Source organism: Podarcis cretensis, assembly GCF_951804945.1.
Source record: "Podarcis cretensis genome assembly, chromosome: 6".
Classification (NCBI taxonomy): domain Eukaryota; kingdom Metazoa; phylum Chordata; class Lepidosauria; order Squamata; family Lacertidae; genus Podarcis; species Podarcis cretensis.
Genome location: NC_137175.1, coordinates 95,220,118 through 95,245,156, shown reverse-complemented (window position 1 = coordinate 95,245,156; position 25,039 = coordinate 95,220,118).

The window sequence follows — 25,039 nt, the reverse complement described above, 5'->3', positions numbered from 1 at the left end:
TTTTCCCCATCTCCCTACCCCCAGACCATCAGACACCTGCCAAACGACAGTTTGCATTCAGTAATAACCCAGCTTGGCTCTCAGCCAGCAACCTAAAAGGTCCAGGAACTAGATCTCATTACCAAACCTCTCTGGTCTATCCAGTCTATCCCCCTTTAACTCTGCCCCCCCTCTCCAAATATTGAGCTGCTTCCCCCTCGTTTTCTAGTCACCAAAGGCGGAGGACTGCAGATCCACACATTCCAGTCAGTGCAGGAAACCACTGGTGTTTCCTGCAGTAGTAGTAGTAGTAGTAGTAGTAGTAGTAGTAGTAGTAATAATAATAATAATAATAATAATAAATAATTTATACCCCGCCCATCTGGCTGAGTCTCCCCAGCCACTCTGGGCAGCTCCCAATCAAGTGTTAAAAACAGTACAGCATTAAATATTAAAAACTTCCCTAAACAGGGCTGCCTTCAGATGTCTTTTAAAGATAGGATAGCTGCTTATTTCCTTCACATCTGAAGGGAGGGTGTTCCACAGGGTGGGCGCCACTACCGAGAAGGCCCTCTGCCTGGTTCCCTGAAACCTCACTTCTTTCAATGAGGGAACCGCCAGAAGGCTCTCGGCGCTGGATCTCAGTGTCCGGGCTGAATGATGGGGGTGGAGACGCTCCTTCAGGTATACAGGACCAAGGCAGTAAACTTGCAAAGTTTGTTCCCCACATGTGTGTGGATATTTATCTATATAAACAGTTGAATCTGTGCATTTTGGTGCTGCACTTGGTTCAGAATTGCCCCAGTTGATTTCCCAGAAAGTATGTGCGCACATGTGTGGCATCTGCGTTGGTTATGTGCACAGCTGCCTTGAGTGCGTTGAAGTTGCTCTTACTGTAATTTACAATTAGCATATTAACTTCTAACTAAACCACCATCTGAATAATTTTCACAATAATTTTAAATCAAGCAAAAATTATTGGATTTAGCTGAGATGGCAAAGTTGAGGTGTTCAATCAGAGAAAAATCATTGGTAATACAGTACCTCAGGTTAAGAACTTAATTCGTTCCGGAGGTCCGTTCTTAACCTGAAACTGTTCTTAACCTGACGTACCACTTTAGCTAATGGGGCCTCCCGCTGCCGCTACCACACAATATCTGTTCTCATCCTGAAGCAAAGTTCTTAACCCGAGGTACTATTTCTGGGTTAGCGGAGTCCGTAACCTGAAGCGTCTGTAACCTGAGGTACCACTGTATTTACTAAAGATTGAACACGCCTTATAGACTTTTAGAACTTAGAATGTCTGGGTTTGAGAATTGAAGAAAATACTGGTTTTATAGAAAGTGGAATTGTTGGGTGTTATTTTGGAGTGGATGTTTTGAATAATTTTGTATATATAACTGACAAATGAAGAATCAGAAGTTCTGGGGGCGGTTGCTTTCTTCTCTGCTTTTCTTTTTTCTTTTTCTTCCTTTTGGTTTGTGTTTTTATTTATATTAGTGTCAGAGCTGCCTCCAGGTCCCAGCTCACAGAGGACCAACGCTAGGCTGTAGTTATGTACAAAAGTCTTTATTGAGATTCAGTCTCCATTTCAAAGCCGCAGCGTGCAGCTCTACGTCCCGAGCTTAGACCGGCGAAGTCCTGTCTGAGTCTCCTCCCCCTCCACACCAGTTTAAGACTCTCGCTTTGCTCCACCTCTTCCTAAATTCCTTTCTCCTCTGGGCCCTCCTGCCCGCTAGGGTCTCATCCTTCCTCGACTCCTCTGACGCTGACCCTGACGATTCTTGCCCCTCCTTCCGGCGGGCTTTAGGACCTGGTTCCCTATCCGGGCTACCTTCTGTGCCGCTCGCCTGTACCTTTGAACTTGGCGCGCGCGCCCAGCCTGCAACTTTCCTCTTAACCGTTAACTCGCTCTCCGATGGAGGCGTGGTCCACCCTGACTCATCTTCTCTCGCTGGTGGTGCATATGTGGGCTCTGACACCTGGGACTCCTCCCCCCCACTACGCTCTGGTGGGGAAGCTGGTCCTGATTTGCAACTGGTGCTCTGGGAGTCCCCGCTGGCCCCTTGCTTCTGGGGTGTCCCCCTTGGGTCGCCCCTTGCCCTGCCCATCGGCGCCCCCTTCTGTGAATCTTCCGATTCGCTGGAGAGGCTCATGGAATCTATCGGGCTGCTGTCATATTCTCCTACGCTGCCCTCGGATTGCTCCCCCTCGCTTTCCATCTCCTCTCCTCCCTGCGCTCCCGCTGAGTCCCTGACAATTAGTTTCTTTTATCTTTGATTATATTTGATATTAACCTTTCCTTTCAAACTTTAATTACTTTTTTCCAATAAATTTTAAGCGCAATCGCAAGACGATTTACACGCAGGATAACTAAGAACAATTAAAAACGTAAAACCAGTACATTTAAACATGACTTAAAACCCTAACAACAAGCTTGTAGAAAAAAAACATTTATCCAACTGGGAAAGCCTGTCGGAAAACAAAAACGTCTTCAGCTGTTTCCGGAAAGTACAGATAGTGGACGCCTGTTGTTTTTCAACAGGAATTCTATTCCACCGAACAGAGGCAGCCACACCAAAAGCCTTGCTCTGATTCAGTGGCGTAGCGTGGGTTGTCAGCATCCGGGGCAAGGCAAGTAATTTGCGCCCCCTAACCCGTGGATTTGCGCCCCCTAACCCTAACCCCCAGATGTTGCGCCCAGTGCGGCCGGCCCCCCCTCCACCCCCCATGCTACGCCACTGCTCTAACTTCCTTTGGAGCACCCGTCCGAGATCTTTGGAACTTGAAGAAGATACTGTCCTTTCAGTCCACAGTGAATTACTGGGTGTATTTGTGATGAGGTGTCTCTCAAGTAACCTAGTCCTGAGCTGTATCAGGACTTATATTCTTTGGCGATCGCTCGTGGCCGAGTAAGATTGTCTTCCATGAACACGGTCTTAAAAGTGAGTCCGTAAGTGACTGTGGAGGCCAATTCTGGATCCATACGTCCTTCCATAGTGGGGACATAGGTTTCCGGGCAGGAGTTGATCATGCCAATCAGAAGGTCAGCAGTTCGAATCCTCGTGACGGGGTGAGATCCTATTGTTCGGTCCCAGCTCCTGCCCACCTAGCAGTTTGAAAGCACATCAAGTGCAAGTAGATAAATAGGTACCGCTCTGGCGGGAAGGTAAACGGTGTTTCCGTGTGCTGCTCTGGTTTGCCAGAAGCGGCTTAGTCATGCTGGCCACATGACCTGGAAGCTGTCTGCGGACAAACGCCGGCTCCCTTGGCCTATAGAGTGAGATGAGCATGCAACTCCAGAGTCATCCATGACTGGACCTAATGGTCAGGGGTACCTTTATCTTTACCTTTATTCTCCAATTGGAGTGCTCGCAAGCCATTGTTTTCCAATTATCTGTGCTTATACTGCATAGATTGGCCTTGAGGGTGTCTTTAAACTGGCATTTTGCTTTCCATTCTAAAGTTGGGAGTAGAGTAGTTTCTTAGTACTTAGGTCCAGTAGCAAACTGGCAGCCAGCACCAATGCTGCAAGCAAGGTGTTAAATGCTGGTGGTAGTTCTCCCCCCAGCCCACCCCAAGCAACCTAGCTGCCACTTTCTGCACCAGCTGCAGCCTCTGGATCAACCCTAAGGGCAGCCCCACATAAGATGCATTGCAGTTATCCAACCGTGCAGTTCCCACTGCATGAACCATTGCGGCCAAGCTATCCCAATCCAGATTAAGAGAGGGGTGGCCCTGCTTAGCGAAAGGGGGAATGAGCCAAGCGGTCAGCAGTAGCAGCAGCAGCAGCAGCAGCAGGGCAAAGCAGCTAAATTGAATCATCCGGCAAGGTGGCTTGGATTAGTATTTTACTATCAGGCAGAGTATAGAGATTTAACAGAGTGCGGGAAAGGCAAAGAGAAGGAGTGTCCCGTAAGTGGCCTTTCTGTAATCCTGTTTGGTACGTTCATTCCCAATCCTCTGGAACACCTGGTCTGCGTGGTAGGGGCTGGTCCAAGTGCGCTTTCAGATCCAGCCACATGCATATCTCTTCTCTTCGGTGCAGATGGTGGCAGCAGGACTGCTCCCTGTGACCTGTTGCTGCCATAGCTCTATCGGTAAGAGCTGTTCCTCCCTTCCCTCCAGTTGTGAGCATTTCCTATGCCAGGCAGTATTAACAGTGCCACGTTTCAAGCTCAAGAGCTGACCAGGATGTAGTTTTCCCATTTATTTTCATTTCAAACAACTGTTGTGTCTTTATTTCCAGCCCTCTAGGGTGGCGCTGTGGTCTAAATCACAGAGCCTAGGGCTTGTTGATCAGAAGGTCAGCGGTTCAAATCCCCGTGACGGGGTGAGCTCCTGTTGCTCGATCCCAGGTCCTGCCAACCTAGCAGTTTGAAAGCACATCAAGTGCAAGTAGATAAATAGGTACCCCTCCGGCAGGAAGGTAAACAGCGTTTCTGTGTGCTGCTCTGGTTCGCCAGAAGCTGCTTAGTCATGCTGGCCACATGACTTGGAAAAACTGTCTGTGGACAAACGCTGGCTCCCTCAGCCTATAAAGCGAGACGAGCACCACAACCCCAGAGTCGTCCGCAACTGGACTTAATTGTCAGGGGTCCCTTTACCTTTTTTGATGGGCTGCTCATCTATGTCATGACAATCACTGCAGCCCCAGCTGGAATGCAGGGTGTATCCCCTCACCCCCCACCCCAAAATCTGCAAAGATGCTTCTGTGCACCTCCTCAAATTGTCTCTTTCCCCAGTACATCGGCCTAGGATTTTGCAGTTCCAGGTGATGGTCCCCTTTTTTTACCTTTATATGGCTGGGTTGGCTGTTGAAAAAATATGCTTCAGTGTGATGTTTTAATTTTTTTAAGAAAGTGTCAAATGTGTGCCCTGCCAACTAACGCCCACCCACCCACCATGAAGCGTATTTTCCCATGTAACATTTTGAGAGATCCTAATAACGGTGAGAATAAAAAATATCCAGTGCTGGGCAGGGGGAGCTCGTAAAAGCAGTAAGGATGCTTGCTGCTGCTTACTACAGCAGGAAAGATCGATACTATATTTAAAATAAAACAGGATGGAGTTCAAAGAAGTGGCCCCTCCCACCCAACACTCTCAAAGCTGTCATTCATTTTAATACTTCTTACATTAAAGAACAGCAAGCTCTCAGGCTCAGCATCACTGCCATGCCCATTTTGCAACTTGGGGGCATTGTAGTATTATTATTATTTCTGTCAGGGTCTCTGCTCCCAGCATATTAGTGCACAAGCACTGACAGCCCCTTCTTTATTTTGCATGTTAGTATTTCAATTATTATCCATGCTGCAGGCTTGCATTGAATTAGGCTCAGATGACCACAAACCACAGCTGTTCCAACTTAATTCCACCCACTAGTGGTGCTCTTCAGCGTGTAAAGCAGTGGTTTTCTAACATTCCGCCTTCAGGGAATATTTTTCTTTGTTGAACTGTCTGCCAAGGAACCCTAGGACCTTTTGGGATTCAATCTCTCCTCTTCTGGATTCGGTCTTCACCTGTGATGGAGGATTGTAGCAGATCAGGAAACTGTAGACAAACTTACTTCCGGAATTACTGATCTTCTCATTAAGACAACATCTATAAGGGTAGTCGAATTCAGCAAGGACAACAAAATCTTATGGTACCTTAAAACGTAAAGGTACCCCTGACCATTAGTTCCAGTCGCAGACGACTCTGGAGTTGTGCGCTCATCTCGCTTTATTGTCCGAGGGAGCCGGCGTACAGCTTCCGGGTCATGTGGCCAGCATGACTAAGCCACTTCTGGCGAACCAGAGCAACGCACAGAAACGCCGTTTACCTTCCTGCCGGAGTGGTACCTATTTATCTACTTGCACTTTGACGTGCTTTCAAACTGCTAGGTGCGCAGGAGCAGGGACCGAGCAACAGGAGCTCACCCCGTCATTGGGATTCAAACCGCCGACCTTCAGATCAGCAAGCCCTAGGCTCTGTGCTTTAGACCACAGCGCCACCCCGCGTCCCATAAACACACACAAACACACACACTGGGGAATATATATATATATATATATATATATATATATATATATATATACACACAGTGGTACCTCAGGTTACATACGCTTCAGGTTACAGACTCTGCAAACCCAGAAATATTACCTCGGGTTAAGAACTTTGCTTCAGGATAAGAACAGAAATCGTGCTCCAGCAGCGCAGCGGCAGCGGGAGGCCCCATTAGCTAAAGTGGTGCTTCAGGTTAAGAACAGTTTCAGGCTAAGAACGGACCTCCGGAACGAATTAAGTACTTAACCCGAGGTATCACTGTGTGTGTATCTCTCTCTCCCCCCCCTCTCTCTATATATATCTGTATACCTGTATACCTGTAACTCAATATAATTCTTAAAGCATCTGTTGAAGGGGACTGTATTCCATAAAGCCTCATGCCATAATAAAAGTGTTAGTCTTCGAGGTACCACAATATGCCATTGTTTTTGTTTCATACTGAAGCATTGCTGAGACTCTTCTGAGGAACCTCAGACCCCCATGACAGTTTGAAAGCCACTACTAGATTAACACTGAGACATGCAGAGAGAACAGTGGTCTGTTTATTATGCAGTAATAAGAAGTTTATGCAATAACGAATTTCGCAATCTTCAAGGTGCTGCAAGACTCTTTGCTGTTTTCAATTATGAAATGGCAGATTCCCCCGCTTTCTCAGATTGTCAGGATGCAGCTCTCCAAAGATCTGTTTGCAGGATTTTTCTATTTGCAGTCAATAGCACCTTTGGGGGCAAATAGCAGCTGGCAGGGAGGATTTTTGGCCAGGGACCTGATCTGGGTCAGGAGAACAGGGCCAGAGCACCCTCCATCTATGACAGGAAGTGGTACAGTCAGTGGTGTAGCGTGGGGGGTGCAGGGGGGGCCGGCCGCACCAGGCGCAACATCGGGAGGGGGGCGCTCACCGCCTCCGGAGTCGCTGAAGAGCCTCGGGCGCAGGCTGTAGCAGAGCCCCATGTCTCGCGGAACCGACGAGCTGTGGGCGCGTCTGGGCTGAAGGCATCTGGGAGGCAGCAGCTCTCAGCACTCGCCGCGGTCCCCGCACGCCAGGCAGCTCCTCCTCACAGCCCCCCCCGCCGCCGCCGCTGCTGCTGCTGCAGCGGCTGGGCCATGTTGCATTTTCCTCGCCTCTCTGCCCTCCTCCTCCTCCGGGCAAGCGGCGTCGTTTGGGCGGCAGCACCAGCGGCAACTCGCCTCAGATCACCTGACACGGACCCGCCGCCGTGGCTATCTTACCGTAAATACCCCAGCCCAGGCAGCAGCAAGAAGAAGCTGGCAGCAGCGGCAGGTTAGGGGTTAGGGGCGCACATTACTTGCCTTGCCCCAGGTTAGGGGGCGCAAATTACTTGCCTTGCCCTGGGTGCTGACAACCCACGCTACGCCGCTGGGGACAGTCCAGACATGGCATCACTTTGGTATAAACAAGGTCCTATACTTTTGAATAGTGACACAGTAGAGGAAATATCAACCAGGATAGCTCATGTGACAGCTACTAAAGGGGCAGGAGCCCCTTTCCCTGCTCAGTAGGAAATAATGTTCATGGGGAGCTGCAGTTCAGCTTAGGGAGTAGGAAGGAAACGAAGAGAAAGGACACAGTGGTTGGCAAACCCATGGAGTCGCCAGGCCAGGCTACAGTCAAGCTTCATTTAGCACTGGAGCACCTGCTGTTTTATTAACCTGTGAGGGCTCCTGAGTCCTTAAAAACTTTGCGACTGGTAGGAATGTTACAGGTGCTGCTGCTCCCAGTACGTTTCTGAGCACAATTCAAAGTGTTGGTGCTGACCTTTGAAGCCCTAAATGGCCGCAGCCCAGTATACCTGAAGGAGCGTCTCCACCCCCATTGCTCTGCCCGGACACTGAGGTCCAGCGCCGAGGGCCTTCTGGCGGTTCCCTCACTGCGAGAAGCAAAGCTACAGGGAACCAGGCAAAGGGCCTTCTCGGTAGTGGCACCCGCCCTGTGGAACGCCCTCCCACCAGATGTCAAAGAGAAAAACAACTATTTACTTTTAAAAGACAACTGTTTAGGGAAGTTTTTAATGTCTGATGCTGTATTGTTTTTTATATTTGGTTGGAAGCTGCCCAGAGTGGCTGGGGAAACCCAGCCAGATGGGTGAGGTACAAATAATAAATTATTATTATTATTCTTATTATTGTTATTATTTCACCATTACTGCCTCTCTGTACTGGTAGCAGAGAGAGCTGTTACTTACAATCACAGAGTTGGAGGGGACCCCAGGGGTCATCCAGTCCAAACCCCTGGAATGGAGGAATCTTGGCTAAAGCATCCATGACAGATGGCCATCCAACCTCTGTTTAAGAACCTCCAAGTAGGACAGTCCACCACCTCTCATGGGAGCCTGTTCCACTGCCAAACAGCTCTTACTGTCAGAACACTTTTCCTGATGTTTAGTCGGAATCTCCTTCCTTGTAACTTGAAGCCATGGGTTAAAGTCCTGCCCTCCGGAACAGGAGAAAAACCAGCTTGTTCCCACTTCCATAGGACAGCCTTGAAGATATTTGAAGATGCCTGTCTTTCTTACACACCCACCAGCAGTGTCGCATTCCCCGATAATCCCTGTGGCTCAGTGGGTCAGTGCATCTGGTTGTCAACCGGAAGGTTGGTGGTTCATGCCCACTCAGGGACAGCCATAGGCAGGATTCCTGCACTGCAGAAGGTTGGACTAGATCATAGCTGTCAACCGTCCCTTATTTGGAGGGACAGTCCCTTATCCCAACGCCATGTCCCACTGTTGTCCCTTATTGATGGATGTCCCTTAAATTTCCCGGGTTTCAAAGGAAGCAGCTCCTCTCCCTCCCTCCCTGCCGGCCAGGGAAGAGGGAGGCTCCAACTGTGTTGCTTGGCTGCCCGGCCCACCCCCCTCCGGCCTCCTCTCACCAGCCTCAGCCCCTGGGAGCCTCAGGCCCTTCTGCCGCCATCCTCCTCGCGGCCGCCAAACTAAGCGTCTCTGCCTGGGGCCTCCCCTCTGCCCCTCACCGCCGCTTCCGCTCCCGCTAGGCCGTACTGCGGCTGTGCCGCCGAAGGACCCGGATGAGATGGGCAGCCTGGCATGGCCTATGAATTGCTGAGGAGCCTTGAGAGGAGAGCGAGGGCAACCATAGAGAAAGCAGTTCAGAGAGAGGAGGAAGAGGAGGAGGCGGAGGCGTGGGCAGGTGTTCCAAGGGCTACAAGGGAAGGACCGCAAGCGCTTCTCCTATAGATTTGTAGTGGTAGACTAGCATAGATGGTCTGATCTGCAGGTTTACTTCGGGCGCTATCCCCCCCTTCCTCTTGCCCCACCTGATGGAATTGAGAGCTGTAGATGGAGCACGAGAGAAAAGATACAGAACTGCAGCAGCATCTTCGTAGCTTGGACTTCGTTTTGCGCAAAAAGTGGTTGCTGCTTGTAGTTATTTAATTGCAGTGTTTCATTGGCTGGTGTCTTGAGCAGCAACCTCTGGAAATGAAGGGCTAAAAATTGGCGCTGCTCTCCAAAATGATCTGGTCCCTTTTAACTTCGTATTTCAGCTGGTTGACTAAAATCCCTTATTTTGGCTGCTGGTCCCTTATTTTCAAGGCTGCTGGTCCCTTATTTTCAAATCTGTAAGTTGACAGCTATGGACTAGATGATCCTTGGCATCTCTTCCAACTTGACATTTCTGTGCTTCTAAGCCTTTCCCATTTAATGCTGACATGGCCACACCTGATTCCCCAAGCCAACTTTTACCTGGTGCCCTGCAGATGTTTTGGATTGCAGCTCTCAGCAGCAGCACTCAAGATCTGGAGGGCAACCTGTGGGCAAGGACCACCTTAAACCAGCGCCACCTGGGCCCTCCCTGTGTGAGGAACCTCTGGATGAAGCCTAGTTCTGCTGTCTGCAGTAGGAAAGGAAGTGGGTGAGAGCAGACCTGCAGGAAGTCTTGGTCCTGCATGGCGATTCCTATCCTGCAGCTTAATTACCTAAATGGACGCAGGCCGTTGAGAGACAGTTGCTATTCCCTAATAGAATTTGCCCTCAAGTGCAATTTAATTTTCTCTGAGGTTGTTTTCCACCATCACCCCCTCCTCCCCTGACCCACAGACGGAGTCACTTTCTCGGCTCCACATTGTGGAGATCGCAGTACCTTCTCTGCTCAGAGATCTGGCACCCTTAGCCTCTTCCCCTTTCACTCCTGCTCTTTTCAGTTCCTCTTTCCTTTTCCATTTGGGAATCTCCTTTATGCGTTTATTTTACTTTCCATTCTTTCTCCCGTCGGACGCAGGCCCTGCCCAGGGGATGAAGGGGAATTAGATGCCAGACAGTGGGGGCAGCTGGTTACAAATGGCTTTCATTGTTTTCAGGTCAGGTTAACTTCCTCTGCATGTCTTGACATGAGAGACCCACCTTGCTTTTGCCTCTGGTAAGTACAGCCTTTCTTATTTATGTGTCAATATTTATGGACAAAATCTGCCAAGAGGTTCCTGCGTGCACAAGCTCCCTTTAAAATGAATTGAAGTTGCTATTGAGTTAAGCACAATCACGCAATCGGACTCTTACACAGCTCCTGTGCATTTTGATGGGACTTGCGCTGCTGAACTTTCTGGTGGATTGTGTCCCGTGTTTCCATCAGCCTATAACTGCACATCTGGTATATTCCTCTCTTACGAAGAAAGACGGAGGCTGCATTAAGTTAGCGATATATAATTCCTGAATGCATTGCGAGTGTGCAACTACTGTATTGCTTCCTGTTTTGCAAAATAAAATCCCCTAATATATTCTCACAAGAGCAGAATGAAAAAGGGCAAGGCGGCGGATCGGGGTTCCTTGATTTTTGTACAGCTGTTGATAAGTGGGCATAGAATGCACAGTGTTGGGCGGTTTTGATTTTTTCTAACAGCCAGGATTTATCATTTTCTGTTTCTCTACACCAGACCTCACAACTTGCATCCTGTATACTCTACTTGGTTTATTTGTTTCCCCTGCTTAAGAGCAAAAGAAAAGGTCATCTCTTCAACTGAAGTGCTGGAATGATCCCACTGGCTACAAGGCCTTTGTACCAAGTTCTTCTAAATTCTCTCTTGGTGTTGATAATCAGTGTTCTTTTGGCAGATGTCATAAAGTCAGAGGAGATTTCAAGGGGTGTAGCTTGCATGAGAAGCCACACCCGTGGGGATTCTCCCTGACTTCAGTTCAGCTGTCAAAGATTGCCCAGACCCTTCCTCCACTGGGCCATCCTTGTGCCCCCAGATAAGGCAGAAGGGGCTTTCTCATTAGAACTGAAAAGACCCTTTCTATGTCCAGTGTGGATTTGGCAAGTGAGACACAGTGCTTTTGATAATGACACAAAGTGAAAAATATCGTCAGATGTTGCTGCTACTCCTGCCACAGGACTGGAGGAGTGGAAAAAGCATTGCCTACCAACCTTTCCTCTTCTGTGAAGCTGTTAAAAGACCAGGAACTCCTGTCCTATAGCCAGTTCAGGACTTGCTCCCTCTGTTAGGTGTGGGAGATTCTTCCGCAACCCCAGTAGAATCTAGGTATGTGTTGGTTTGATTTCTCAGTGTGTACACATTGTTAGTTCCCATGCTTTGATTACAAGTTTTTAATTGTAATCCCAGATCCTTAGCACCCCAAGTTCTAAGAAGGTGACAGCTTCACTTTTTAACTCCTTTTTTAAATTAAAAAAAAATACTTTCTAGTTACGAGAGAGGGGGAAATCAAGATTGGCGCCCTTAAATAAATAAACTATGGGATTTATAGTTGGCCCCAACAGGGTTTATATATGCTTTTTGAAATTTACTGATTATTTTGAACATGGGTGTATATAAATGATACAAGACTGTGGCCAGGTATTGGGGGGGATGAGCAATGATGAATAAATTAGACATTTGAACTTTAATTCCTGCTGGATCTCTAGGTAAAATAGACAAGAGTCTATCATGTCCCTGGCTCAGAATTTAGATTCTTCAGGAAGTAGTGCATGCAAAGTGTGATTGGGGAGATTCCTTTTACATCATCTAACCAGGGCTTTTTTTAAGCTGGAACTTGCCAAAACTCAGTACTGGCCCCTCAGGTGGGGGCCATTGCAATTATAACAAGAGAGGCGTTCACAGGGAGTTCCAGCACCTCTTTTGCTAAAAAAACAGCGCTGTATGTAACCGATGCTTGCAAAAGATTCCAGTGGTTTTTAGAGTTCATGTGTGCATTCCATTCTGGCCCTCGGTCATGTGCCCCTACTCAAACTTCTGCAATTCCCATTACCTTCCTAAACAGTTAATATTTGTTTTTAGAAAGAAGCACAAATAATACAAAACAACATTGCTTACAAATATGTCATTGTCTGCATGATTTCTCTTTGGCCAAGAGCTCTGATTCCTTTCAGGAACTAGAGAACAGCTTTGCTTAAGCCAGCATTCAGTTTCCAGACAGTTGTGCAGAAGAGGAAATTCCAGCAGGTGTAACATATTGTGTTTCCTTTTTCACCTGGCCAAATACCTCAGCTCACAAAAAACAGGGCAACTGTTTTATTATTTTATTTTATTTTATTTTAAGCATCTGGTAAACTGTCTCTCGTTATGGAGGTTTCCTTTTTCACTAACATGGCAAATAGCCAGTGACTGACTTACTATCATGGATTCCTGTTGTCTTACGTAGCTGCCATTAACATACATTGTGGAAGTGAGCTCTCCCAGTGTAACAATGGCATAGAACCTGATTTTTTCCGGGGGCAGCATCTGAGTAATTCTGTTTTGTCGTACACTCCTTATTATGTCTGTGGTTTCCCCTTGCATCCTGATTCCTGTAGCCAAATTAGAGCTTGCTTTGCCTTCGTTTATGGTGAAAGCGTTGGCAGAAAATGAGAGACATTGTTGAAAGACCAACGTATTAGTATTCTTCTCTTTACCTCTGTGGGGGCAAAACCCTACTCCAGTGAAAGTGAGAGAAGTTCTAGATTCCCCCCTCAAAGAACATTACTTACTTCTCAGCCTAAGGGTGAGAACAGAAATGCAACATGAAGACAGGACGTTGGGACGGCCTTAATCAATGCGCATTTATTGCACACACATGCAAACTAGACTGGGAGTCCCTTATCCTCTGGGATCAGCAGAGAAACAAAGCGATCAACGTGTATGGAGAATGCCTTTCTTTTCAGTCTTTTCCCTCCGTAATATAACGGGGGGCGGGGGCAGAGTGTGTGCCATGGTACGCCTTACCTGTTTATTTGGGGAATCGCTTCCTGTGGGTCTAATAAGTGCTAATAACAGGGTTTATGGAATCTCCTGGGTAAATATTCTTTGCTCTTCTGTGGCACATGGATAAGCTGTCCTCCCAGTCTCTCCACTTTCCTGCACCCTTTGCTTTTCCAACCTGTTCCCCTAATTATTCCATTCTGACGGAGAGCTGGTTCATCACTCTTCTTCCTCCCCAGCATCCTTTGATTTATCTTTCTGTCTGGAGCACAGCTCTCCCTCCCTCCCTCCCCCTCCCAAGGGAATTCAATTTTCATTCATTTTTCTGCCTTGCTAGATTGAGATAGACCCTCTGCCCTGGTCCATATTACTCAGTGCTGTGATGCAGCAGCAAGGGGAGCAATACAGAAGCCATCTCCGAAGGGAGCTTTTTTCCCATACAAAAGAAAACAGCAGGAACATTCCCTGCAGAAAGAACGGGAAACTGCTGTGAAACCCCCTTCCCTGTCCATTTCTGCTCTGCTTACCCAACCTGTCACCTCCTTCACAAGGTAATTTCTTGGGTCCTGTTCATAGGATTGTTTTGTTTAAAAAATGTTAAGTTTTTAAAAAGGAGACTTTGGTCTGGTAAAATAAAAAATAAAGAATTCCAAGAATTTATTCACTTTTAGGCCTAGGAACACACACACACACACACACACACACACACACACACACACGGTCCTAGCACCAAGATTTCGCCTCTTCAGAAGTTAGGTGAGGTAAATAGGCAGAGAAGCTCAAAATGTAAAATGCATTATCTCTGCATGGACTCCTTTGGATTACTGTAGTTTACACAAAAAACTGAGGCAGGTCAAGAGTGATTATATATATTTACAAACCACTGTGCTGATGTGAGATCTGGTTTGTCACTCATAAAGGCTACTCTGTCTAATGGTCAGGCTAAAAGCAGCTAATTATTCAACCGTTGAAAGTACATTTTCCATGTTAAGAGATTGCACAGACACTAGCTAAAAAGTTTAAACAGAGGTTGCTATGACTGGCCTGTTACCTGGTTGTTCATTTGCTTCTTTTGAAGACTATATTATTATTTCAAACTGGAAATGAAAATTCTGCATAACTGGATCTTCTTATAGTAATTGTAAATATACCATATTGCTTTGTTCTCTTCTGACCTGGGGTAAGGTAAAGGTAAAGGTACCCCTGCCCATACGGGCCAGTCTTGACAGACTCTGGGGTTGTGCGCCCATCTCACTTAAGAGGCCAGGGGCCAGCGCTGTCCGGAGACACTTCCGGGTCACGTGGCCAGCGTGACATCGCTGCTCTGGCGAGCCAGAGCCGCACACGGAAACGCCGTTTACCTTCCCGCTGGTAAGCGGTCCCTATTTATCTACTTGCACCCGGAGGTGCTTTCGAACTGCTAGGTTGGCAGGCGCTGGGACCGAGCAGCGGGAGCGCACCCCGCCGCAGGGATTCGAACCGCCGACCTTTCGATCGGCAAGCCCTAGGCGCTGAGGCTTTAACCCACAGCGCCACCTGGGTCCCTCTCTGACCTGGGGTACTTGTATGTAAAGTTAGATATGCCTCTCCAAGCTTCTTCTGGGGAATGCATGGAAGTTTGAAAGCGCAGTTGCCATCCTTCACAAAGTGTTCATGGTTGTGAGCTCAGTTTGGAGGGAAACTTAGGAGCCTCGGACATATGAGGAATCCCTTTTTAAAAACAAAACAAAACTCAGAAGCCCGGAAAAAGAGGTAGCTTCCTCTTCAGTCCATTGCTCCTCCTTGCAGCTAGCAGAATAAAATAAGCTGCATAAGCACATATATGCAAATGTTCTTAATTTGTATGATTTGTTTTGGCCATGGCCTTGGGTGTAGAATTTTGGTTTAACTTTTTGTTTTATTTTTAAGCAATTGTATATAGTGGCTTGGCATATCCTCATAAGCCAACAATGGCTCTCAAGTGGCTGTCTGATTCTCACAGCTGTTGCTTGCATTGCTTTTAGGTGATTGATTTGCAGATCTGCTGCCAAGATGCAGCTGCATTAGAAAGACCTCGCTGCAGGTAGCATGTGCATGCGAGCAAGAGATAAATTAAAATTATATAATATGTCCTAATGCACTTAAGGGAGGGCTGGATGCTGCTTCTTGCCAAAGAGGAGAGACACTGTGGTTTTGCTTTCCCCTGGAGAGGCGACTTCTGGATCTCTCCATGCTTGGAAAGGCGGCAGGTCGATTCCCAGTGGATCAGAGTTTCAATCTCTGGGTGCTCTGCTGGCATGCTTCAACCCTCAGGTTGACTGGAGCAAAGAGTTGTGAGCGTTGACGCTCTTGAGCCGGCTGGCTGATTGTCCTCCCCACTGATGCCCAATGAGTACAGTGGTAGCTCGGGTTACAGACGCTTCAGGTTACAGACGCTTCAGGTTACAGACTCGGCTAACCCAGAAATAGTACCTCGGGTTAAGAACTTTGCTTCAGGATGAGAACAGAAACTGTGCAGCGGCGGCGTAGCAGCAGTGGGAGGCCCCATTAGCTAAAGTGGTACCTCAGGTTAAGAACAGTTTCAGGTTAAGAACAGACCTCCAGAACGAATTAAGTTCTTCACCCGAGGTACCACTGTACAGTACTTTCTTTTTCATTAGGAAGCCCTTGAATGAAAGACTTGGAGAGTGGATCTTCCTAATGTTTGACTGCTGCGTTAAGTCTCCGTTCCACACAGAGCTGTTCCACGCAGTGAGCTGAGGAGGTCATCTTTTTGAAAATATTAGTGGTAATAATAATAATAATAATAATAATAATAATAATAATAATAAACAAAAAACAACTTATTATTTGTACCCCGCCCATCTGGCTGGGTTTCCCCAGCCACTCTGGGCAGCTTCCAACAAAGATTAAAAATATAGTGGTACCTCTGGTTACATACATGTCAGGTTACATATGCTTCAGGTTACAGAATCCGCTAACCCAGAAATAGTGCTTCAGGTTAAGAACTTTGCTTCAGGATGAGAACAGAAATTGTGCTCCAGCAGCGCGGCGGCAGCAGGAGGCCCCACTAGCTAAAGTGGTGCTTCAGGTTAAGAACAGTTTCAGGTTAAGAACGGACCTCCGGAACGAATTAAGTACTTAACCCGAGGTAGCACTGTACATTAAAAGGTCACACATTAAAAACTTCCCTGAACAGGGCCTCCTTCAGATGTCTTCTAAATGTCAGGTAGTTGTTTATCTCTTTGACATCTGATGGGAGGGCGTTCCACAGGGCGGGTGCCACTACCGAGAAGGCCCTTTGCCTGGTTCCCTGTAGCTTTGCTACTCGCAATGAGGGAACTGCCAGAAGGCCCTCGGAGCTGGACCTCAGTGTCCGGGCAGAACGATGGGGGTGGAGACGCTCCTTCAGGTATTCTGGGACGAGGCCATTTAGGGATTTAAAGGTCAGCACCAACACTTTGAATTGTGCTCGGAAAGAGCGAAGGTCTCCACCCCAGTAAGGAGGAGGCCCACAGCATAAAGGTGAATAAAGCACCTTCCCATGGAAATCGAAATCAATTTCAGAATAATTTGAACAGAGAGAGATAATGGCAAAGAAGCTATACAAACCTGTGTGATTCCACACCTAAACAATTTTGCATGCAATTTGATATATGATAGGAAAGATTGATTCCTGCACATCTCAGTTTTTAATGGTAATGTTTCAAGTACTGCTGCATTGTGCAGATGTATTCTAAACAACGCCTTTCTTGTGGCCTTCAGTTACGTTTCCCTGCCCATAAGCCCAGCTTCAAAAGACAAGGAAAGAGAGCTTTTATTCTTCATCCAAACAATGCATTGCTATCTAAAATCATGCATGGATGTAAATGTACAGGATACAAATAAGCACACCGTTTCTCATAATAGTTGGCAGATGCTAATGCCCATAATCACCCGGACCATTAACCTTTGTAGCCCTAACAGAGGGCAAATTACTAACCAGGAAATGCACTGAGATGGTCAGAGACATGTTGTAATCAGATTAGATAATTTCAGGGTCTTCAGCCACACTGGGATTTACTAGGCGCAGATCTGAAGCCTTGCTCTTTCCTTGAAAACCATGGAGCTCTGAATCTTCGGGAAACTCTACTGCACGGGGTCTAATCCCACTGTGGTTTGACATTTATTTTCAACTATACTGAACGCAGCCATTTGAGTGGTTACCCGTGCCAGGCAAGTAAGGTTTGCTCCATGGCGTAGAAAACGAATTTAAAAGGCTTTTACAAGGATTAGACAAATTCAGGAAGGTTCAATCTATCAGGAACTGCTAGCCGGGATACCTAAGTGGAACACCAAACAAGGTGGACATCACAATTGTACCTTCCTTTCTAGATTCATAGGGCAACTGGATTTTCCCAGTAGTGATGCATGGAAGTGAGAGCTGGACCATAAAGAAGGCTGATTGCCGAAGAATTGATGCTTTTGAATTATGGTCTGGAGGAGACTCTTGAGAGTCCCATGGACTGCAAGAAGATCAAACCTCTTCATTCTGAAGGAAATCAGCCCTGAGTGCTCACTGGAAGGACAGATCCTGAAGCTGAGGCTCCAATACTTTGGCCACCTCATGAGAAGAGAAGACTCCCTGGAAAAGACCCTGATGTTGGGAAAGATTGAGGGCACAAGGAGAAGGGGGCGACAGAGGACAAGATGGTGGGACAGTGTTCTCCAAGCTACCAGCATGAGTTTGACCAAACTGCGGGAGGCAGTGGAAGACAGGAGTGCCTGGCGTGCTCTGGTCCAGGGGGTCACGAAGAGTCGGACACGACTAAATGACTAAACAACAACAAGGGCATCTGGAATATTCTGTTGGAGATGGAGTGCTGGGTTAGATGGTCTTATGCTGAAAGACCAATTCTCATGTTCTGTGCAGAATATAAGAACAGTAGAATATAAAGAATATTCAGGTTGTTATATTAATAATAATAAATGATGATGATGATGCCCCACTTCTTTCCCTGATGGGACTCAGTACTCGATTGGAAGCCACCCAGAGTGGCTGGGGAAACTCAGCCAGATGGGTGGGGTATAAATTATTTATTTATTTATTTATTTATTTATTTATTTATTTATTTATTTATTTAATACTGGGGCTCAGTAACCTACCTGCAATGGGCCATAGCTTGCAGCTGCTTTTTAATGTTCTTGGGACCTTAAAGCTCCTCCTCCAACACAACTTACTGTAGTTATAAAAAGGTAAAGGTAAAGGGACCCCTTGACCATTAGGTCCAGTCACGGATAACTCTGGAGTTGTGGCGCTCATCTTGCTTTACTGGCCAAGGGAGATGCTGTTTGTCTGCAGACAGCTTCCGGGTCATGTGGCCAGCATGACTAAGCCGCTTCTGGCGAACCAGAGCAGTGCACGGAAACGCCGTTTACCTTCCCGCCGGAGCGGTACCCATTTATCTACTTGAACTTTGCCATGATTTCAAACTGCTAGGTTGGCAGGAGCAGAGACCGAGCAACGGGAGCTCACCCCGTCACGGGAATTCGTACCACCTTCGGTTTGGCAAGCCCTCGGCTCAGTGGTTTAGACCACAGCGCCACCCGCGTCCCTTTACTGTAGTTATAATCAGGCTTAATTTCTCAAGTGCAAGGGTTCTGAATAGAAGTGAAGCTTTCTGCTCTGGAAGTTCTTAATACAGTGGTACCTCAGGTTACATACGCTTCAGGTTACATACACTTCAGGTTACAGACTCTGCTAACCCAGAAATAGTACCTCAGGTTAAGAACTTTGCTTCAGGATAAGAACAGAAATCGTGCTCCGGCAGCGAGGCAGCAGCAGGAGGCCCCATTAGCTAAAGTGGTGCTTCAGGTTAAGAACAGTTTCAGGTTAAGAACGGACCTCCAGAATGAATTAAGTATTTAACCTGAAGTACCACTGTACTTATTATATGCTGCCTTTACTTTGCACAGACGTGTGTGTGTGTGTGTGTGACTGAGTGGGAGAGAACACTGTGTGACTGTCGGCCAATTGGTGCGAAAGGAGGATAGAACTTTTTTTATCTATGCCACAACAGCAGCAAGAATACTCATTGCAAAGTTTTGGAAGAGACAAGATCTACCCACCCGGGAAGAATGGCAGATGAAGGTGATGGAGCACATGGAACTGGCTGAGATGACTGGCAGAATCCAGGACCAAGGAGAAGAGTTGGTGGAAGAAGATTGGAAAAAATTCAAAGTTTATCTTCAAAAATATTGTAAAATTAAGGATTGCTAGAAAGATGTTGGGAAAAGAAAATTATGTGGTTTTAGTACAAATGACATAAAGGATTAAGTTAAAATGAGTTGGTGAAAGAGAGAATGTAAAATTATAGTATATTAAGACAAATTATTAAGATAAAAATAAGGTTGGAAGGATTTGCTGAAACAACAAATTGAATTAGAATACAAAAATGGGAGGCGTGAGGAGGTCAAGGAAATAAGTGAATGTATGTAAGTGATGTACAGGTTTGACTTGTTTTTTTATCTTTTTTCTTCTGTTTTTTGGTTTTTGATGATGTTTTTCCTTTTTATATATGTATTGTTTTTTCTTTTCTCTTTTTTGATTGTTATTATTTTTTCTTTTTTTCTGTAATCTTTAAAATCTTTTTTTCTGTAATCTTTAAAACCTTAATAAAAAAAAAAACCTTAATTCAAAAAAAAAAAAAGAACACTGTGTGACTATGCCTGGCGAGTGTGTGTGTGTGCGCTGTATTTGTGGTGTATGTGCACATGTGGTGAGTGTATGTAGGGTCTCTATGTGCAGGGTATATATGCATTAGCCATGCACGCTGCTGGCTTGGCGCCCTCAGAGAGGTGACTGAGGAGCAGTGCAGTCCTCAGGTTGAAAAGGCTTAGCCACTCATAATCTGTACCTTCATTCTCCCACATTGTTGATACAAATCTCCTACTGTGTCAAGCTTTACTGAAGGCAAGATTTATGGCCATTCCCCTTATCCACTAACTGCTTTCCCCTGACCTACCAAACCAGCTACTGTGTCAAGGAAAGAATTGGAATAAGTAAGCTTGATTGCTTTTGCTTGGAAGGGGGGGCGGGTACATGTGTTTAGTACCAGTAATATTTCCCCATTCCCCCCTCCCATGTTTACAGATGAGTTGTTTTATTACAATGATCTATCTAGCAGCATCCCAGGAATAGAAATCAGACTAGCTGGCCTATAATTTTTAAGGTCCCCCAAATGGCGGTAAGCCATTGACTTGCCCACAGGTCTCCAGTATCCTGAAGCAGCTGGATAATTAGAAAGTTGGATGATTGTGTAAGTGTGTGTGCAGATGGCATAAAGGTAAAGGGACTCCTGACCATTAGGTCCAGTCGTGGCCGACTCTGGGGTTGCGGCACTCATCTCGCTTTATTGGCCGAGGGAGCCGGAGTACAGCTTCCGGCTCATGTGGCCAGCATGACTAAGCCGTTTCTGGCGAACCAGAGCAGTGCATGGAAACACTGTTTACCTTCCCACCGGAGTTGTACCTATTTATCTACTTGCACTTTGATGTGCTTTCGAACTGCTAGGTTGGCAGGAGCAGGGACCGAGCAACGGGAGCTCACCCCATCGCGGGGATTTGAACCGCCGACCTTCTGATCGGCAAGTCCTAGGCTCTGTGGTTTAACCCACAGCGCCACCTTCTGTACATGGCATAGAGTTATATTAATAGAGGAGCTACATTCAAATAACTGAATTGGGTAGTGATTTTCCAGAGGAATACATAATTATTAGGAAGCTGCCTTATCCTGAGTCGGGCCATTGGTCCAGCCAGCTTAGGGCCAGCTACTAACAGCTGACATCCTTCTGTCTCAAGAGACAATGGAATGTTCCTCTGCTGAAGTCAAACCACTGGAGAATCACAGGGCCTGCTGTGGCTGCAGAGACCAGTAACTCGTAACTGCTGCCTCCAGTGTTGTTTTTGCTGAGTTAGTAGCACCCAAGTGACCTCACTGGGGCGCAAGACTCCCCTCTCAGCTTTGCTGGTGTGGTCCAAAGGAAAGCAGAGCAATACATTTGGCTCCAACTTGGCTGCAGGAGTTGCAACAAGGAGGCATGTAAGATGACTCTCCAATATTTTAGATTTAGAAAGAGGTCTCTCCCAGCCCTACCTGGAAGTATTGAGAATTGATCCTGGGACCTTTTGCACGCAAAACAGATGCTCGACCGCCAAACTATGGCCCTTAGCTGCTCACAGTGTAACAATTCAAGGCCCTCCAGAATCAGCCTGAATGTGTTGTGCCTTGAGCACCAAAGCAATAAGTAAATAATTCAGCATCTTTTTATCAGTGCAACATTTATGTACCTCTAACACAACACCATCTTGCCAAATAGCATATCATAGCCATTTTCTACACAATTTTTTCTCTTCCCCTTTTTGTCTTCTCCGTCAGCAATTGTTGTGTTAAGAGGAAGGAGGAGTCCTGTCTGTATTTTATTTCTAGGATATTTCCCCATAAATAGCATTCTAAGAGGGGAGTCGGTCCTTTTGTGCACAGCCCCTCCACCTAGCCTCTTGCTAGTCTTAAGAATGAAATGATGCAAATTTCTGTCTCAAGGAAAAAAACTTATAAATGTAAATACAGTACTGTACTGGATTTAAAAAAAAAAAAATCAGGGAGGTGCAAAGCAGAGTGCTGTCCATGGTGAGATGGTGCTGAAAGCCTATGAAGTTGTAAGGTACTTGCACAGTTTCTAATGTACATGTTAACTTATTGCCCAGCAATGAAATTTCCCCTTGTGTTCTTGTGAGCAATTTATCACCTTACTCTAAAATTACTATGTCTATTCCAGCCACAGTAAAGTATTTTAGGACAATGGTTTCATCATTTGCTTATCTCCGTATTTCTCAAACTTTGTGAATTAAAACAGGAGGTGTGCTTCTCTTATGTTTTTAAGGGTTACTTTTATGGTATGTGAGAGTAGGAGTTACCACCCCCTGAGGAGTTCACCCCCTCTGATTCTGCTTTAGTCATTGATCTGATTGGAAGGTCAGCGCAGAGCAGTGACTCACGCAGAGACACCACAGACATCCTCCTCTGTTTTGAATTCTGTTTTGCTCCATTAGGGATGTGTGAATAATTAGATCACACCTAATGCAACAATTCCACTCTCTGTGATGCTGATTAGAAGAAGACCCAGAGTATTGAATCATGCAAAGCACACAGGCAGCCTGCTCTGTGACTGGTTACTTTGAGCTCACAAGATCCTTTAATAATTTAATTTTTCACACTGTCTAAATAGGGTTTCCCTGCACATGGTTTAGAAATAACTGGGGTAGCTCTCTCACTGAAGTTACCATATTTGCTCAAAACTAATGTGCACCATTTTTTTGCCAAATTACTTTGTGAAAATTAAGGTGTGCACTAGATTTGATGACATATTTACATGCGCCAGCAAATACTTTTTTGGTTTCAAGGTTCTGAAAATTGAGATTCGAATTAGACTCTGGCAAATATGGTAATAAGACTTTGATTTTTTTCCAATACAGCAAAGCAGATCATTGATGACAACAGGCCCTAAGGGGTAAAATGGATTGGGAGTCCATCAAAATATTACAGGTTACATAACTGATTGTTATCAAAGGAGAAATCAAACTCAAATAAATAAAAGCATTACAAATAATATCATTTTCATACATAAGGGGGAGCCATAAGGGGCAGAACTAGGCTTCTGCCAGACTGATCATGTAGGTTAAATTTTGAAGAAAATGTTGTATCATTATCAAGAAATAAGATATAGCATAAATAAGACCACTTTATGTAATAAAAGAAGCTAGGGGTGGGATTATGTAAAACAGTCTATGACATATCTGCATAAAGAGGGCATTCCAGTCATGCTCTTTGCCTGAAATATATCTAGTGAAAGCAAAAGAATTTTGTATACAATGAACTATATTTTTTTGTTGGATTTCTCTTTTACCCCAAGTGTCAATGAGAACACCACCTAAATTTTCATTAATCTCTGGGCAATTACAATGTATGTCGCTATAAACCCTTGAAGAGTATGGGTTTGTCTGCACCATCAAAAAATGGATAATGAAGCCATAGGAGGCTTGCCCCTTAATTCTATTTCATAAAATGTTTTGTTCCAGAAGTACTGAATTATTAGGCAAACCCACCAAATGTGGGTGAATGTCCTTAGCAATCCACACCTCTCCAGCAAGTTGTATTGTTACTTTGAGTAATTCTACTCCGCATGTGACTCAGTTATACACCATCTACCAGCAATCTTAAAGGAGTTATCCCACTGGCTGTACTTTGATTCCACTATTTCCTTTCTTGGGGTGTGGGGCAAACATGTAAGTTATTTTTGTTACTGTCCAGCTATTGATCTCGTAGCAAACTCCAGCCATTGCAATAAGCTTGTTCCCTGGATAACTTAGAGTCTTGCCCTGTTTACAAAGGGAATAAATGGCACACATCTTTTAAAAAGATAATATTTTTCATTAAATCACAGCACAGCATTTTGAATGGCCTTCTTTCAATAAAACTTAGCAAGACATTTGGTAGGCTCTTTACAATTAAATAACTTATTCCCCTCCCCCGCTCCTCCACCTTCCCATTTCCTATGCTTATGTTACTGGAGCCTTTGATGGGGGGGGCGGAATGTACCACTATCAGGGGAGGGGAGGAGAGAGATTGAGAATCTAAAATGCACATTAAAATTTGTTTGTTTGTTTGTTATTTGGGTGCCTCTGAAACTCTCATCTCTCTCTCTTTTTTTTTTTTTTGGCTCTGGAAAAAATTACAGCAGAAAGTTAACTTTCTCCTCTTTAGAGTTAAAAAAAACTTAAGTTTTTTTTCTTTTTAAGAAAATGTTTTTAAATCACAGCTGTAGATCCTTCAGTCCCTGTGGTGGTTTGGCTTTTCACAATCACAAATAAGATTTGCTAGACTTTCAGTTCTGTATGGTAAATTATTTTGCATATTCCCTGCCTGCCCGAGTCTCTGCAAATGCCTTCAGAGTTTAACTCTTCACTATCATGGCAGATCTTAGCACTGTTCCACTTGTCCACAGCACCTAAACTTTGGAACTGCCTGCCTCTTGACATCAGACAAGTTCCCTCACTGTATTTTTTTCAGAAGCTGCTTAGAATATTTTTGCTTAGTCAAGCCTATCCAGACAAGGAGAAGATACTTGTCTGGAATCTCTGTTAAGCTACTGTTGATTTTAGTTATCTTTTGAATGCTTTTATATACCTGTTTTTATCAAGAATTTTAATGGGTGTGTGGGTGTGTGTGGGTGTGTGTATATATATATGCCACTTAAGAGTGTGTGTGTATATATATATGCCACTTAAGAGGTTGTCTTACAACCAAGCAGTATATAATTTTGTTTAACAAAGAAATCTAATGCCTGAAAAGAATAGAACAAAATCAGAAATTGTCATTTGAGACCATAAATGCAATCAACTCACACATGCACCCCCAAAAACCCCTCAGAAGAAACTATGTTTTCCAGTTCTGTGTCTGAGCTTCTGATTTTTTTTTTTTATTTTTAAAGAAAAGTTGAAGCACTGGGACTCTTGAAATTCACAGCATACTGTTCTTTTTACCAGAACTCTTCTTTCAAATTGAGCACTGATCCTAATCTGAAAACTTAATGTGTTTGATCAGCTTCTGTTTTAATTACAGCTCTGTTTATAGTTTTTGTTTATATTCTGCCTGGTGGCTGTCAAGGAGGTTTTCATAATGGAAAAAAAATTCAGGGTGCCATCTTCTGCCCATAGGAGTGAGTCTACTGAAAAACAGCAAGACATGCTTTTGAAAAACCCATGCATAGAAGTGGGCTGTAAATAAAGAATTGGAATAGTCATCAAAATCATTGCAAAGTAAGAAAATGATAAAAT